Source organism: Neovison vison, chromosome 13 (assembly GCF_020171115.1).
Source record: "Neovison vison isolate M4711 chromosome 13, ASM_NN_V1, whole genome shotgun sequence".
NCBI lineage: Eukaryota > Metazoa > Chordata > Mammalia > Carnivora > Mustelidae > Neogale > Neogale vison.
This window is the reverse complement of record NC_058103.1, coordinates 54,332,265-54,344,260: the sequence shown is the minus strand read 5'-3', so window position 1 is coordinate 54,344,260 and position 11,996 is coordinate 54,332,265. Positions and strand designations below refer to the sequence as shown.

At 35.6% G+C, this 11,996-nt stretch overlaps 2 non-coding genes across 2 annotated transcripts; one reads left to right on the top strand and one right to left on the bottom strand.

Moving 5' to 3' along the window:
* The first annotated feature begins 770 nt into the window (after positions 1 to 770).
* Positions 771 to 913, top strand: LOC122894798. Its single transcript, XR_006381847.1, has one exon. It is a non-coding gene; the product is annotated as a U4 spliceosomal RNA (small nuclear RNA).
* A 9,579-nt stretch (positions 914 to 10,492) lies between these two features.
* LOC122894908 lies at positions 10,493 to 10,594 on the bottom strand. The gene has a single exon (XR_006381908.1). It is a non-coding gene; the product is annotated as a U6 spliceosomal RNA (small nuclear RNA).
* Between the last annotated feature and the right edge of the window lie 1,402 nt (positions 10,595 to 11,996).

The window sequence follows — 11,996 nt, the reverse complement described above, 5'->3', positions numbered from 1 at the left end:
TCAGAGAAAGACAAATACCATATGATTTTACTCATATGTGGAATTTAATAAATAAAACAGATAAACAGAGGAGAGAAAAAGGGGAGAGAGAGACAACCAGAAAACAGACTCTCGACTATAGAGAATAAACTGAGGGGAGGTGGGTGGAAGGATGGGTTAAATGGGTGATGAGTGTTAAGGAGGACATTTGTTTGGATGAGCCCTGGGTGTTGGATATAAATCAATCACTAATCCTATACCTGAAACTAGTATTACACTGTATGTTAACTAGAATTAAAATAAAAACTTAAAAAGAAAATCCTATCGCAAACATTCACTGAAACAATGTCAATATCTGCACAAGAAGATCAAAATGAGTTCAATTCATCTTGTTTTAAATATAGAGCCTGCTGTCTTCATTTGAATTTCCTCCCCATTCTTTGCCTTATCGTTTTCCTTTTTTTTTCTTGTAATGCATATCATAAACTCTCATAAATGGGAAGGACTACTCCTTCTGGTCTTCTGTAGAATCTATTGAGTGTGATAGTAAGCTTGAACTTATTATATGGACCCTGTATGGCTTTCTAACTTTCTGATGTTTCTCATCTCACTAATTTTCAAAAATGGGAGGTTCAATGATTATGAGATCATTCTCTGTAAATTAACTGTCTCTCTTCTCTGCTAGATATCTTTCATAGTATTTCCCATAAAGGTTATTTCTGCACATGTCTGCCTCCTATATACTGTGAGTTTCTGGAGGATTGGAATATCCAGTTGAAAATTATCACAAAACCTTTGCACAGTGGCAGTATCGTAGCCAATGAGGTTTATCCGAGGCGCGATTATTGCTAATTGAAAATCATCACAAAACCGATAGAGTCACAAGTGCTATTTAGCACTCTACAAATAATTAATGAAGAGTTAAATATTCAACAAATACTTGCTCTATATTTTTTTTGAAGATTTTATTTATTTATTTGACAGAGAGAAATCACAAGTAGATGGAGAGGCAGGCAGAGAGAGAGAGAGAGAGAAGCAGGCTCCCTGCTGAGCAGAGAGCCCGATGCGGGACTCGATCCCAGGACCCTGAGATCATGATCTGAGCCGAAGGCAGCGGCCCAACCCACTGAGCCACCCAGGCGTCCCCTTGCTCTATATTTTATAATGGAATTAGTCAAGCATTTATTTAAAATTTTTAGATAAACAATTTTTCCAACTGACATTTTAAAATAAGATTAAAATTAAGAATATAGGTAAAAATTGTATTTTCTTTTTCTTTAATTTCAGATAATTCTGTTGAAGTTTTGCTGAAAGGAGGATGAATCAATGAGCATAACTTATTAAGAAAAAAATAAATTACCCAGCTAAATAAAAATGTTTGCATTAATGATTTTTATAGATAACTGAATTTGTTCAAATGTGTTTTGGAATTGGGAGATGAAGGATTTTATGATCAATCATGGTCATTTTTTTTTTTAAGATTTTTTTGAGGGAAAGAGATTGCATGAGTGGTGGGGGAGGGAGAAGCAGACTCCCCACTGAGCAAAGGGACCCAACAGGGGCTCAATCCCAGGACTTTTATACCCTGACTCTCATGGGCACTCTTCTAAGATTATACAGCATAGGTTCTTATATTAGAAGAGGGAGGAAAATCAAAATTAAGAAGAAATGACTATGTGGGTAGCACAGCACCACTGTAAGTACTTAATGTTAGGAAGGGGGAGAGGGAGGAGACTAGAAAGCAGGAGTGGGGCAGAAGGAAGCCTATCAGAAATTTAATTTGGTCAGAGCAAGTGAGAGGATTTGTTTGGGTTTCTTTGTCCTTCACCTTCATACACAGAAGACAGAGCAAGACCATATTCGGGGGTGCGGGAGGAAACACCATCATCTGGATTCAGCAGTATGTCACTGTTAACTAGATTTTAACAATCATGTTATACGATGAAGATGTGTTAATTAACCCAAAATAAAAAAGAAAGAAGAAGTTACTATGATTATGTACCTAAAGCTTTCATTTTATTTTGTATTTTTTTAAGAAATTACTTTCCCCTAATTCTTTTTTTTAAGATTTTATTTATTTATTTATTTATTTATTTGACAGACAGAGATCACAAGGAGGCAGAGAGGCAGGCAGAGAGAAAGGAGGAAGCAGGCTCCCTGCTGAGCAGAGAGCCCAATGTGGGGCTCGATCCCAGGACCCTGAGATCATGACCTGAGCTGAAGGCAGAGGCTTTAACCCACTGAGCCACCCAGGCACCCTAAAGCTTTCATTTTAAAAGTCATAAAATATTTGCAAATTTGCTAACTACTTACTGTGGCCCTTAAATTTCACTTTGTCTCTTTAGTAGCTTATATCACAAATGTAGATATAAATGTTGACAATATTTACATTCTGTATGACTCTCTAGCAGTAATTCTCTAGCAGATGTAAGTCTATTTGAATTTTTATAAGGCAGTTCAGAGAAGTGAAAGGGTTTTTTCTCATTTGGAAAAAACAAACACACAAACAAACACATGAGAATAGGTTTTATCTAACATTTATTTTTAAAATACATAGATTATATTTATTATCTAAGAATTTTAAAGGGAAGCAACCCTGGCTATTTGTGATAAAGACCCTACATAAACGATAATACTAGACACACATAAGAGCGCCTGTGTGGTACATTCGTTTAAATATCAGACTCTCGATTTTGGCTCAGATCATAATCTCAGGGTCCTGGAATCGAGGTCCATGTCAGGAGCTCCAGGTCAGGATCCAAGCAGGGCATTGGAGCCTGTTTAAGATTTTCTCTCTCGAGGTACATGGATGGTTCAGTCAGTTAAGCAGCGGTCTTCTGTGCAGGTCATGATCCCAGGGTACTGGGATCAGTCCTGCACTGGGCTCTCTGCTCAGGGGCGAGTCTATTTCCTCTCCCTCTGCCCATGACCCTGCTCTCTGGCTCCCTTCCTCTCAAATAAATAATAAAATATTAAAAAAAAAAAAAAGATTCTCTCTCTCCCTACTTCTGCCCCTCCCTTGCTCTAAACAAACATATAATGTGTTTTAAAAAGTTAAAATAAAAGAAAGCTATATAGATGATAATAGTAGCAGCTTGTATTTAATCAGCATTTATTAAGTTCCTTAAGGATTTTAAAACACCTGCCTTAACACCTTTAAAAAATTTAACAGTAGTTTGATGCTGTCATTTCAACATATTTCTCCTATGGTCCTGTTTGGTCTTTTTTGGCAATGACTTTTTCCCTTGTCCTTTTGCAAATTCACTCTGATCCACCTCCATTTACTGCTTTATATAATTTCCCTTGGTCATCCTATGGTATTTTATGGGATAACCTACATATGTCTATGTCTTTAAAGCATGCATTTACATTTTCTTCAGCACTATTCTTTGAATTTCCATTTTTCATATGTATCTTAGATGAATAACTCTTAGTAGAAGAGTAAAGTACAGGAGAGAGGGAAAAAAGGGTGGAAAAAAACTAAATTGAACTTGAATTTAAAAAGTTGTCAAACTGATGCTTCCACTCCTCAACACATTGCACATTAATCTTTTGGTTGGATTCAAGTTATTCACAGTGGAGTGAAACTTCTAATTCACACACTTATGGCAAGAGTGACCAAAATGATCAGAATGTTATTTATATCCATCTATGAAACAAATATTAAATGTTTTATCTTTTTTTTCTATACTAATTTCTTAGATAATGACTAGTGATACCACCACCACATCCTACTATAGAGCTTTTCCTACATGGTATGATTCCCACATACCCATACATCTAGATGTCTTTCATATATAAAAGCAGCAGGTAGATGTGAAAATGGGTGAAATAGGTGAAGGAGAGTAAGAACACACTTATCATGATAGGCACTGGGTAATGTATAAAATTACTCAGTGGGTTAAAGCCTCTGCCTTCGGCTCAGATCATGATCCCAGGGTCCTGGGATCGAGCCCCACGTTGGGCTCTCTGCTCTGCGGGGAGCCTGCTTCCTCACCTCTCTCTCTCTGCCTGCCTCTCTGCCTACTTGTGATTTCTCTCTCTCTCTGTCAAATAAATAAAATCTTTAAAAAAAAAATCTTACTTAAATCCTACTTACTTACTTTTAAAATCTTTACTAAAATCTAACTTTATATACAGAGGTTGTTACCAATATCCCTCTTTTTCCTCTTTGTGACAAACCATATTCACCTGCAGAATAAAATGTAAGCTATTTATATATTATAACAACACTACTTATAGTCAAGGGATAAGTTTTTACATATTAGCTTTTAAATATTAACTTTTGTAAAGTTATAAAGATTAGACATTTTAAGGTTATATTTACTTTATATATTTTATATATTTATATACTTATATTTAAGGTTATATTTACTTTATATTTAAATGGATTAGACATTTAAAGTTATATTTACTTTTTCCTCATGAATCTGTCTTTTCCAGATTTTATATTTTTTTCTTTTAGCATAGAATATATAAATACCATTTATCTATTACAGAGGAACCAGTTACCCATATTATCCAGTTAGGACAGTAAAAATAAATACTATATAATAGATATTTAGAAATATTAAATTATTTCATAAAATATGTCATTGTCTGATTTTAGTGGATAAGCAGCTGATAAGGAGCAGCTTTAAAAATAACATTCACTGTTGAGTTTTCCCAAAACTACTGTGTTGTAATAACAAGAAAAAAGCCAGGGATGATAAACATTTCAATATCTACTTTAAGGATAGGGATAGCACAACTATAGGAACAATTATTTCATATACACACATCCACATATTTGGGTGACAGTCTAGAGAATTTATCACATGAAAATGCAGCTAATACAAAAGCACTGTGTTTAGATAGGAGATACCTAAAAACAGTCCATTTACCTTATTAAGTCCTAGGTTAACCTGAGAACAGATATTCTTGCACCAAAATAAAGCAGCACAGCCTTTGCCTACACATTTAGGAAATAGTGTTAGCTCTGCAACAGAGATGATAACGGGTTTACATGCTGTTTCTCTTGTTAATGGAATGAAGACAGACATACTGACTAGAAATTATTTTTCCATTTTCTCTCACCATCTACTTTGTTTCCTCCTCTTTATCTCTTTTCAATTTGTGTTCTTCTCTCTCTCTCTCTGCCCCTCAATACCCTTCCTCTACAAATGTCTCACATATCCCAAAATTTTAAAAGCCTCACTTTTTCTAGAAAATTTATTGGGGATCACCATCCATGGGCAAGAAAAACTGAAGATTAGGAGTAGGGTGTACTGTTACATAATACTGTAAGACATAGGATATGAAAGAGCAAAATAACAAAACCTCTCAAAGAGATCTGGATAAACTCCTTAACCATGTAGTGAAATTCAACATAAAGTTGAAAAATTACTGTTATCAACAAAAATTTTTATATAGAAAATAGTACACTGCTTTCCCGGACAATATGGTCTTGATCCAGCAGAAAAAATATGCAACCTACAGGGCAAATAACCAAGCTAAAAACAAGGGAATTCCCAGAAACAAAGTAATACAAAGTCAAACCTAAAGCTTGCCAAGTCATCCAAAGAATATGCAATGTGTCTGTCTTTAAGTACACTGAAGCCTAGCATTGAGTAATGTCATGATTTCTATATCTCTCTTTTGAACTTACACATACTAAGCTATTCCTCCAGCCATTTTTGATTTTTAAAATGACCTGCTTATCAAAATAAAATATGCTCGTTGATTATATATTTTAAGAAAAAAGTATAAAAAAAACATTGTTCTGAAAAACACCTAAGATAACTATTACTGTTAACATTTTGGCATATTTTACATTTTCCTTTTAATTTTCCATTTTTTAATGAAGTTCCTGCTGCATTTATAACTTGGGTCTTCTATTTTATCAATGTATAATTTACTTTTATATTATCTCTCCTGGGAAATTTAGGGTTTTTTTTAAGGTTTTATTTATTTTTGGGAGAAAGAGAGAGCTTGCATGAGCCAGCCAGAGGGGCAGAGGGAGAAGCAGACTCCCTGCTAAGCAGGGGGCCCACTGTGGGACTTGATTCCAAGACCCTGGGATTATGACCTAAGCCAAAGGCAGATGCTTAATAACTCACTGAGCCATGAGTTGCCCTCTCTTGGGAAATTTAAGTGGTTTCATTTCACTGCATTAGTGCATTGTTTAAGCCATTATTAAATTAGCATCACAAACAGTTGATTTGATAAAGAGTCATTACTTTTTCATGATAAATAGAAAAGCATATTAAAGTCCTGTATAGTCACCAGGATATCCTGGGTTATTGGTCAGTAGTAAATGCTAGGGTGTACCACCTATATTTTCCCTAACTTCAGATTAAGGGCCCTTATTTCCTCAGTTGCCACAGTGTCACCTGCTGCCAGTTCACAACTGAATCCCTCCCCTAGAACTATCACCAGCCCAAGGGAATGGCTTTATCCTGGCTTCAAAATCTTCCCCAGTTTCTTATCTATACATGGATACTAAGCCCCAGCCCTTCTGTCGCAATTCCCAGCTCCCAGGGCCACCCAGTTGCAGCACTCTCCATAGCACTGCAGTATGTGTACCAGATTCTGCTTCCCTCATCCCCTTCCTCACAGGATGTTTTATTCCATTAGGGCTGTTATAATAAATACTATAATTCAAAAGGCTGGGAATTCCAAGATCAAGGCACCAGCAGATGTGGTGTCAGATGAGGGCCCTCTTCAGTCTGTAACTTCACTTGGCAGGGATGAGGGAACTCTCTGGGATTTTTTTTTGGGGGGGGGGGTCTATGATATACTTTCTTTTTTATTATGATTAACATATAATGTGTTATTTGCTTCAGGGGTACAGGTCTGTGATTCATCACTCTTACACAATACATAGTGTTCCCCACAACATCTGCCTTTCCAACGTCCATCACCCAGTCATCATATCCCATTCCCCCTCCACTTCAGCAACCCTCAGTTTGTTTCCTGAGATTAAGGGTCTTTATGGTTTGTCTCCCTCTCTGGTTTTGTCTTGCTTCATTTTTCCCTCTCTTTACCTATGATCTTCTGCCTTGCTTCTCAAATTCCACATATCAGTGAAATCATATGATAATTGTTTTTCTTTGATTGACTTATTTCACTTAGCATAATACCCTCTAGTTCCATCCATGTCATTGCAAATGGTCATTTTTGATGGCTGTGTAATATTCCAATGTGTGTGTGTGTGTATGTGTATATATATATATATATATATACATATACGTACACATCACATCTTCTTTATCCATTCATCTGTTGATGGATATCTGGGCTCTTTCCATAGTTTGGCTATTGTGAATATTGCTGTATAAACATTGGGGTGCAGGTTCCCCTTCGGATCACTACATTTGTATCTTGAAGGTAAATGCCCCGTAGTGTGATTGCTGGATCATAGGTTAGCTCTATTTTCAACTTTTTGAGGAACCTCTATACTGTTTTCCAGAGTGGCTACACCAGCTTGCATTCTCACCAACAGTATAGGAAGGTTCCCCTTTCTGCACATCCTCACCAACATCTGCCATTTCCTGACTGGTTAATTTTAGCCATTCTGACTGGTGTAGGGTGGTATCTCACAGAAATGAAATAAATAATCCTATAATTTATATCGAACCAGAAAAGACCCCAAAAAGCCAGAGGAATGTTGAAAAAGAAAACCAATGCTGTTGGCATCACAATTCCAGCTATATTACAAAGCTGAAGTCATCAAGACAAGTATGGTGCTGGCACAAAAACAGGCACATAGATCAATGGAAGAGAATAGACAACCCAGAAAAGGATCCTCAACTCTATGGCTTACTAATCTTCAACAAAGCAAGGGAAGAATATCTAATGGAAAAAAAGACAGCCTCTTCAACAAATGGTGTTGGGAAAATAGGATAGCCACATGCAGAAGAATGAAACTGGACCATTTCTTTACACCATACAAAAAAATAGATTCAAGGTGTATGAAAGGCCTCAATGTGAGAGAGGAATCCATCAAAATCCTTGAGGAGAACACATGCAGCAACCTCTTTGACCTCAGCCACAGCAATTTCTTCCTAGACACATTGCCAAAGGCAAGGGAAGCAAGGGCAAAAATGAACTACTGGGACTTCATCAAGATCAAAACCTTTTTTTTTTTTTAAGATTTTATTTATTTATTTGACAGTGATCACAAGTAGGCAGAAAGAGAGGCAGGGAAGCAGGCTCCCTGCTGAGCAGAAAGCCCAATGCAGGCTCGATCCCAGGATCCTGAGATCTTGACCTGAGCCAAAGGCAGAAGTTTAACTCACTGAGCCACCCAGTGCCCCAAAATCAAAAGCTTTTGCACAGCAAAGAAAACAGTTAACAAAACAAAAACACAACTGACAGAATGAGAGATGATGTTTGGAAATGACATATAAGATAAAGGGCCCATATCCTAAATCTCTAATGAATCCATCAAACTCAACACCCAAGCAACAAATAATCTAATCAAGAAATGGGCAGAAGACTTTAACAGACATTTCTACAAAGAAGACATCCAAATGGCCAACAGACACATGAAAATGTGCTCAACATCACTTGGCATTGGGGAAATACAAATCAAAGCCACAATGAGATACCACTTCACACCAGTCTGGGATCTCTTTTACAGGGGTAGTAATACCAACAATTAGGGGTCTACCCTCATAAAATACTCACCTTCAAAAATTCCACTTCCTAATACCATCACCTTCAGGGTTAGGATTTCAGTGTATGAATTTAGGGGTCACATTCAATCTATAGTATAGGTTTTGATACTGAGAGGGCCTCCCAATAAATTTCTTCTAAGCAAATTGCCATTTCAGGGTCTAGGACTAAAGGCAGTTGATTGCAATTTTTGTAAAGACCAAACAATCTATAGGAAATAGTGTCTATTTGTTATTCATTTGGAATACGTAAATTCATTCATGTCCTGTGATTCGATTAATGATTGCTTATCTTATAATATTTTCTTATATTATAATTTAACTGAATTGAATTATACATTATTACTTAGCAAAATTAGACAATATATATTCCTTTTATGTGTACTCATGATGGTGTTCATAACATGAATCCTGGTTTTTACCCATTTAATATTTTTTGTTGTTTGACAATATGACACATACTATTTCCTGTATGTGTTATACAATCATTTCATAATCATAATAAAAAGCACTATATATCTGTTCAAAAATTTTTGTAACTGTTAATTTACACTTAAAATATTCAAAAGTAGATAAATCTTCTTTTAAAACAATTTTATGGGAGAATACAAAGAAATTCCTTAAAGATGTTAAGTACAGAAGATCTGGTCTGCTCCTTCTCTTTGAGAGAATGTGTCTAAAGAAATTAGCAGAATAAGCAGGATGTGCCCAATAACATCAGAAACCTAATCACACAGATAATCATAACTTGATATGACCCAGAGGGATGGCACAGGAGATAGAATACCATATATCTTCATTATAATTTTGACATATGAGGTGAAATAAAAGAATTAAAAAGAGACCCAGTTGTCTGAGAAGCATAGTTTTGCTCTGAACATGAAAGAAATATAATCCACAGAGGAAATTTATATTGAATTAACGTATTGAGTAAGTAAAATCTGACACCTTATAGCATTAGGACAAAGGGTAGAAAAGGATCACTAGAAAAAATTTAAAACACAGTATTTTGTATTCTCTGATGTTTCTGAGCCTAAGGAGTAATGATTATGTAAAATGCAACTGATAACAAATATTCATAATTAACATTGTAGTGTAATTAGGTACCCCTAGACTTTAAATTCCATTATCCCAATGATCAACAAATTTTTGTGATTTCTTGCTTGAAGATAGGTCAAAGAGGGACAGCTGGGTGGCTCAGTCATTAAGCAGCTGCCTTCAGCTGGGGTCATGATCCCAGGATCCTGGGATTGAGCCCCACATCAGGCTCCCTACTTAGAAGGGAGCCTGCTTCTCCCTCTGCCTGCTGCACAAGTGAGCTTGTGCTCACTTGCTCTTTCTCTCTCTCTGACAAAAAAGAAAGAAAGAAAGAAAGAAAGAAAGAAAGAAAGAAAGAAAGAAAAAAACTAATTCTTTAAAAAAAAATGTAGGTCAAAGAATGTCTGAGAGTTCACCCTTTAGGCCAATGTCTACAATAAATGTTTCTTCTCACAAGTAGGTCTGGCCAAATGAGTAAAAATATCTCAAGCACTTCTTAGCCATCAAAATGTTCATTCAAAATTCACACCACGAATGAGGATCTTAGACAAAGCTCAGCCCAGTGTATCAGACCTCAAATGTAACAAAATTCACCATTCCAAATCAATTGCATTAGAAAACAAAAAAAGAGAAAAAAAGCAGAGATAAATGTTTCATTGGTCTCTGAAACATTTTTTTAAAATTCTTCAATGAATACATTGAACTAATAAAAAATAATCCCTTAAGCATTGATCATAAAATCAGATTTCATCTGAATTGATTTTTCTCATGGTATTATGGTTTCAAAGCATTTAGAGGTGCCTCTTTTTAATTTTTTTTTTAATATGGAACACTTCACAAATTTGCATGTCATGCTTGCACAGGGACCATGCTAATCTCCCTATCATTCCAATTTTAGTATTATACTGCTAAAGCAAGTATAATATTCTCTCTGTAATATAAATCTTGGCTTTTCTATATACTGTGTGGAACGACTAAAAACAAAAACACTTGTAGAAAGTATTTTATGTATATTTTAACATTTTAAGTAATTTTTATTTTGATCATGTTAGCAGAGAGAAAAAGTTGACCACCAAAATAGTTGAGCTTTAAATATCAGACTAGAAATTGATTCCCTAAGTAGTCTGTATGGTAACTTTCAGTTTGATATTATTTTAAAGACTGAAGACTGCAATATAGAAGTATAGAACATATACCTGATATAGAGTAAGCTAAGATATACTGGCAGAAAGAGACTAATATGTCACTAATACACATGTCATTAAACAGACTATGAGTAGATAATGCCACTTACAAGTCGGTTAAAAAGTATGGTTTTGGTTTTCAAAAAATATGGGTAATAGGTATTGTACAGGATGTTTACTTCACAGGGCAAATACAGAGATATTCAAATTATATTACTAAATGTATTACTGTTAAGCATCTTAAAATTAAGATGTTGCCTAATATTCTGAAATAGTAAAATGTAAGAAGGTAAAAGAGTTATTATTCAAATGATAATAGTGCTAAATTTTTAGAAGGATATAGAATTTATTAATGCTTTAGTGTCATCAAAAAGTATGTATTTGCTCCCCAAATATTCCCTAATAGATACAGAGATACCAAGGCTTTACTTTGCAGGAATTTGTTACAATAACATCTAAAAATAGGACACTCCAACTCATTTTTGAGCTGGCAAATGATAGGTTATATTTGGTTTAAAAAAAAAAGTGGGGGTGCCTGGGTGGCTCAGTGGGTTAAAGCCTCTGCCTTCGGCTCAGGTCATGATCCCAGGGTCCTGGAATCGAGCCCCACCACCAGGCTCTCTGCTCAGCAGGGAGCCTGCTTCCTCCTCTCTCTCTGCCTGCCTCTCTGCCTACTTGTGATCTCTGACTGTCAAATAAATAAATAAATTTTTTTTAAAAAAAAAGTGTGTGGGAGGTGGGGGAAGCTGATACCAAAAAAAAGGGGAGCTTATTAAGAGTACTTGCATTATTTTAAATACATTAAGTATGGGGGAACAATTCCTATTTCTGAATACTATACATCTAGAGATATGACACAAGCTAGAAAATAACATCTGTATCATACTTGACACAACGTACTTGGTCTTCATGTACATGTAACTCAATCCCCCATAAAAACCTCTTAGTTGTACCAATAAATCCCTCTCCTAAATTCAGTTCACTTCTCCAATTCTACCACCACAAATTGACCTAATTCAAATCTCATCTGGACTACTGAATGATTTCATAAAAGACCTCCACAAATTTACTGTTTCCTCTTCACCTCTATCAATAAATTAAAATCTATTTAAAAATCAACACTCAGGGGCGCCTGGGT